The following is a 6,083-nucleotide window of genomic DNA, read 5'->3' on the forward strand; positions in this document are numbered from 1 at the left end:
ACCTCCAATATATACCCTTCTCCAATGGCTACTGGCTCTGGCTTTTGGATCATATCCCATTCAACAACTAGCAACCCTACCTTTTCTCCTTCACAGCTTTCAGAAAATTACACATGAGTAATCAGTACAAAACCTTAGATGTTTTTTCTTCCCTGTTATGTTTTCAAAAGGATTTCATTAGTGGGATGGAATCACAATCTGCTTTCCTCTATTTGTATATGCATCCATGTAAATAAGTCGGGGAAACAGAAATTCAACACAGGGACTAGGTCCCACAGATATCCAATTAAACCTTGCTAGGTTAAGTTTCATTCTGGAAAGGAAAACCAACCAGCCTCAGGTTTTCACAGCTGAACCAAAAGCATGTACTTTTTATAAAACATGTGTTTACTTAGTGCTTTACAACCTAATTGTCATCTTGGACTTAAATTATTCACGTCGCACTGAAGCCTGTATTTTTAAAGGCATTTTGAACAACAACAACAAAAAAAGACAAACCATTTCAGCAAAGGCTGCAGAATCAGAAAGGTTATCAAGAAAAAATTAGCACCAAAGTTCTTCTGCATTTTGCCATGCATTATTGAACAGTGACAAAGGCTTTGGAGTGTCTCACTGCTTAATTATCTGTTTTGAAAACAAATTATTAGTGAAACAGAAATTTTTAGCTTGAAGACCTTTTTTTTGTGAAGACTTCTATGTTAAGTCACCCAAGAGTGTTTTTGCATGTAGTTAAATGTAAGTACCTCCCTTTCCAATTATGTAATAATTTGTTTCTGCTGTATAGTCAATCTGGGTGCAGGCATTAGCACAAGGTAGAAGCAGTAAAAGGGAGCAAGAAAGCATCAGTGATAGGAGAAAAACACAATATAGATAAGAACAATAATGGGGCAAGCAAATCCTTAGTTTCTGTATTATAACATTATAAGTGATTCCAGGTCACTGTCTGTGGGAAGCAATAATGCCACGTCAACAGCCTCACCACATCCTCCCAGAGGCTCACAGGCCAAGGTGTAAATAATTTCCTGCTGGGAATGATTCCCCATTTTGTCTTTAGGGAATGAATTGAGTAATTGGTAGCAAAGGATCCCACCCAAACCACTCTAGGGAGACATTATAGCAGCTTTCTGGTGCCTAAAGAAGGCAACGGTAAGACTGGAAAGGGACTTTTCAGGAAGGCATGCAGTGATTGAACAAAGGGCAATGGCTTTAGATTAGATATTAGGAAGAAATTCTTTACTATAAGGGTGATGAGTCACCGGAATAGGTTGCTCAGAGATGTTGTGTACTCCACATCTCTGAAAGTGTTCAAGGGCTGGATTGGGATCCTGAGCAACTCAGGGTTTAGTGGAAGATTCCCTAACCATGGCAAAGTTCCATGTGGAACTTTGTTCCAACAAAGATAATCCCTTCCAACCCAAACTATTCTGTGATTCTGTGATACTATGACTCTATCCTGTTGTGGCAAAATCAAGTTAAATGATTGGACCATGTAAGAAAAGAAAACAGACAAAATAGGAGAAAACAGATTTTAGGATATTCATGTGAAACAAGAAAAGAAACAAGTACCTATTTTCAAGTGAATCATTTTAATTATGTTGAAAATATTAAGTCTTCCCAAAACAAAAATCTCTGTACATGAGTATCTGCAGTAAGGGAATTGTGTGATAATTCTGTCTGCAGAGGATATTGTGCGCAGAAAAGAAGTTGTAATGATAGAGCTACTGATCCTCTAACAATTGTGAAGGAAACATCTAAATATTATCTCAGATTCTGCAATGTGAGGCTCCAGTCTTTCTGCTCTCATCAGATCTAGAGGTAGTCAGCGTTGTAAACCTGCATCCTCTTCCTCCCTTGCAAGATTACCTTTAACAAGAGATATTTGTTATTCGTAACATGTAAATTTGCTAGACCAGTACCACCTGCATCACAGTAGCTGAGTACCTGCTAAAGGGTTTGCTATCCAGTAATGCTATGGCTTACAGCTTGTCTTCATATATTGTCATATATTTTTCTGGGCTGAAAAAATAGCACACAGGGAAAAAAAAAAAAATAAAAGAAGGAAAGGGTTCTCATTCTGACTTACACAAATATATCTAATTATATTCTGTGCCATTAGCATTAAATGAATTGCTGTTTCTGCTGGGAGTTGAGAGCCAGCAAGTTTCAGAGCTGTAGCTTTGCCTACTCCATCAGGCAGGGGAAATTTGTGTGGAAAACAGCAGCTGTCTTTGATGAGGTTCATAACATGTTTCTTGGTAACACAGCCCCTTGTGATGCACGTCCTGTTATGTATTTTAATATAGGAACATACTTTAGCCACCTTCACCACCAGCTGAAGGAACTCACAAGGGCTTCTGAGATCATCACATTAGCGATGTGCCCTTTTGCTTCAGATTGGTGTCCATGTTACTCATTAAATCTGCAACTTAAGCACTTGGCTCTTTGTGCTGAATTAATGTGGATAAGAATTTAATTTATGCCAAATTTTTTTAACTAACTGAGGTCTTTTTTCCTGGTAGCATTACTTAACATTATGTTCCAAAGCCTATGGTACCAATTGGTATTTTTAAAGCCCCTACAACTTGAATTTAGGTATGAATATGACAATTTCTCCACTTATTTAAAAAAGACAAAGATCTTGTATAATCTTATGTTAGTACTGCAGAAATAAGAATATTTCATATTTTGGCAGTATACTCATCTATTTATTTATATGTCCAGGAGTTTCCTTGTTTCTGTCCTATAATGAAAAATCAAATCTGCTTAAGCTTTAAGTCAACTTCTCATGTTTTGTAAGAAAAACAATGGAATTTAAAAACATTAGTACATTGTTACATTGACCAAATTCCTGACATTGACAGGGATCTTGTTTTTTAACTCACAGGATCATTCTTGGGTACATTTTCAGGTTACCCCTTAGGGTTTGCTCCCAGGGAATGGAGGAGCTGTGACTGACTAGAAGCATCCCCACATGGGCTTTTACCTACTGACCATCGTGTAAAGGCACAGGCCAAAATGTGAAACCACAGGGAAAACATTTTGGTCCTACCAAACCCTGCAAGAACTGTGGAAATGGAGCATTTATAGTACCAGGCCATTTGGCAGCATTGTTGCTGAGCAGGTCCTCTTCTGTAGTTTGCAAATCCCTCCTCAGCTTCTACCAAAATGTAAGGTTTTCACTGTTTTTCTTTTTGCTGCTGATTTACGTCCGGCTGATTTATTACCGGAGAGAGCTCCGGGAGGCCGCTTGTTGGGTTTCTCGGCTGTTTTGGCTTGTAAGGTTTTCTGCTGCTGTTTTAGGTGTTCTGGAAAGGCCCAGGGATGGCCTTGAAGAGCCGACGCTTCAAAGGACGAGGAGAGACTTCTGATCTTGTCTCGATCTTGGTGTTTATTAATTGTTTATCTAAAAGATTTTCTTTCAGCCCGACAGAGGTCTGCACAGCAAGTCAGCCATGGGCACACTCCTGAAGCCCCTGGGCGGTCACTTATCTTTATACCCTAAGTGACGTGTACAATATTTATCATTTCTCCCCAATACCTTCTACCCTTATTAACCGGTGCACTTCTAGTAATAACCAATCCCAAAGTGCCACCACCACCACAGAAGATGGAGGCCACGAAGAAGAAGAAGAAGGACAGGACACGCCCCAATTCCTCCATCTTACTTCTTTAGACCCCCCTGTACCAAAATCCTAAACCCTGTGTTTTACACTTTAACTAACTTATCCCTTCACCATTCACCCAGTGAATTCCTCCCAGTCCTCATACAGGTCTCATCTCCTGTGTAGGATCAAAATCCTGCCACCAGACACTTCTGGCAACATTCCAGGATTCCCGAGCCCCCCAAGGGTGGTCTCGGCCTCTCTGCACCTCCATCCTGAGGTGCTGAGATCCCACACCAAAAGACTGACAGCTGTGATTCACGCTGAAGTGCTTCCTGCTGGGGCAGATTGTAAGCACTGAAAAAATGCAGGTGGCCTCTTTAGACAAAAGGGCTCTTTTTCCCTTTTTTTTTCCCCTCTTCCCTCTCCCCACTTCTGGTATGTCCTTCCTGTAGTGGGCACAGTTAGTCTTATCTCTCCTTGTTCATTAAGCTTGTTGGAGATTTCTTTCTAATTTGAGATGAAAATTCCTCTAATAAGGGTGAGTACCTCAAAAAAGGTATATTACCTACACTGCTGTTTGTAGAGAGCAGAAACATCATTCTGGCTTTCTGGAAGGGTACTGTGCAGAACTCAGAGCCAGGATCACACAAAGGAAAAGTCAGGCTCAGGGATCTGGTGTAATCCTTCTGTAAAGCACCTGTGTTTATAAGCAGGATTTAAGTCACCTGTACCAGGGATTTTCAATCCATTCCCCACCAGTTGCAAGTTACTGTTCATCTCTGCATTTATTGGACTGGAAAGAGAAATAATATACCTGACTTTCTTTCAGGAGATAACATCTTCATAAAAAGTTCTGATGTACTTTTCAGTACATAATAAGCAGTAAGGAAACAGAAATTCTGAAGTTGTCAATTAGCTTGATCTTAGATAAATACATTTTCGTTGAGTAGAAAGGAAAAAAATCACTGTCCCTAACTTACAAAGACTGAATGGAATTCTAGAGGCTATGTAAGGTGAAGCTTAACCTTCCTGTGCAGTAATAATGTACACAACTTTGCATAAATGAGTAACTTCCTACACTCATTACATCTAAGAACAAGGAGTTTTACATCATCAGATCTGACCATTTTCACAAGCTATTGCATTTAATGCAGTCATCTAAAAATGCAGGTGTTAAAGTGGGTAGGTGCTGCTGCCTGGCTCTTGTGCCCAGCAAGCCTCTCCTGTCAAAAAGCAAGCTGAGTTAACATTCAGGCCATGCAGTCAAACTCCACTCAACACTCACCGCAGCTGGCTCAGATACAGTGGCAAGAAAGGCTCTTATGAAAGGTTTCATTCCAGCATAGTAACACCATTGCTGAAGGACAAACCTGGGGAAAGAGGATGAACCACCTGGAGCAGGCAGCTTATAAAGGGGAAAGGATGAGGGGTGGAGCTAAAGGGGTGGACAGAGGGACCTGGCCTCCAGGGGTAGAGGGGTGGCCACCGGGGATACCAAGCCAGTGACATGGGAAGGAGAAACCCAAGGAAGTTGCAACGCCAAGTCCATGGGGAAGACTGTTTTTCCCTTTGGTGGGCGGGTTACTCTGTGGTAAGTAGTTAATGTTTTCAGGGCTGAGGGCTTGGGGAGTGACCAAGGGGGGAGAATTCATGAGATGCTACAGTCATCCATGCATGAAGACAATTTGTTTGACTAAAGCACGGCTTTCAGAAGGATGAATAAGGATGAGATTGAAAACCCCAAGAGATGGATGATCTTGCTCCTCTCTTGGTTATCTATTTTAATGGGAAACTGCCCTTACATTTAAACATGTGTGTATAATTTCTCACTGTAATGTGCATAGGTTCAGCCTCCAAATATGTCTATACACTCTTCCAAATATGCCTTTCTCCACTAGATTTAAAATTTCTTGTGTATCTAGATTTTATTACCTGTGAAGGCACAGGTAATTGAGCCTGTCATCGGTCACGCTACTTGTGATACACCAAACAATCGGATCCCGTAAAGTTTCTCATTGCAAAACATTCTCCAATCCTCACAGGTCTTAGGAAGAAAAGCCTACCTTTAGTATATATATGTATTAACCTCCATATGCCTAATTTCTCAGACAATCCCCATTTGTGCTTCTAAGGAGGTTGCAAGACATAACTCCATGCTGAAAAATGAGAGAGAACAGATTTTTTTTTTTGACACCTGTTAATGGACAGGGAGAAAAAAATTCTCTGGGCTTCTTGAAAACTCCCAACAAACAGTTTTAAAAAGTGAGTAAAGTTTCTGTTGTATTTTATAAATAATGGGTCTCCTTTGATTTTAATCATGCACATGAAAATGGTGGTTTACTGTATATTTTTTTAGCATTTGGGTAGTAATCTTCTGTTTCCCATTGCAGTCAAAGAAGGAAGAAGGAATAACAGGTTGCTTAACAAAAAATGTAGTCTGAACAGGAAAGACAGTCTTCCTCTCAATGTCTGTGGATG

The sequence above is a fragment of the Ammospiza caudacuta genome, chromosome 2 (genome assembly GCF_027887145.1).
Source record: "Ammospiza caudacuta isolate bAmmCau1 chromosome 2, bAmmCau1.pri, whole genome shotgun sequence".
NCBI lineage: Eukaryota > Metazoa > Chordata > Aves > Passeriformes > Passerellidae > Ammospiza > Ammospiza caudacuta.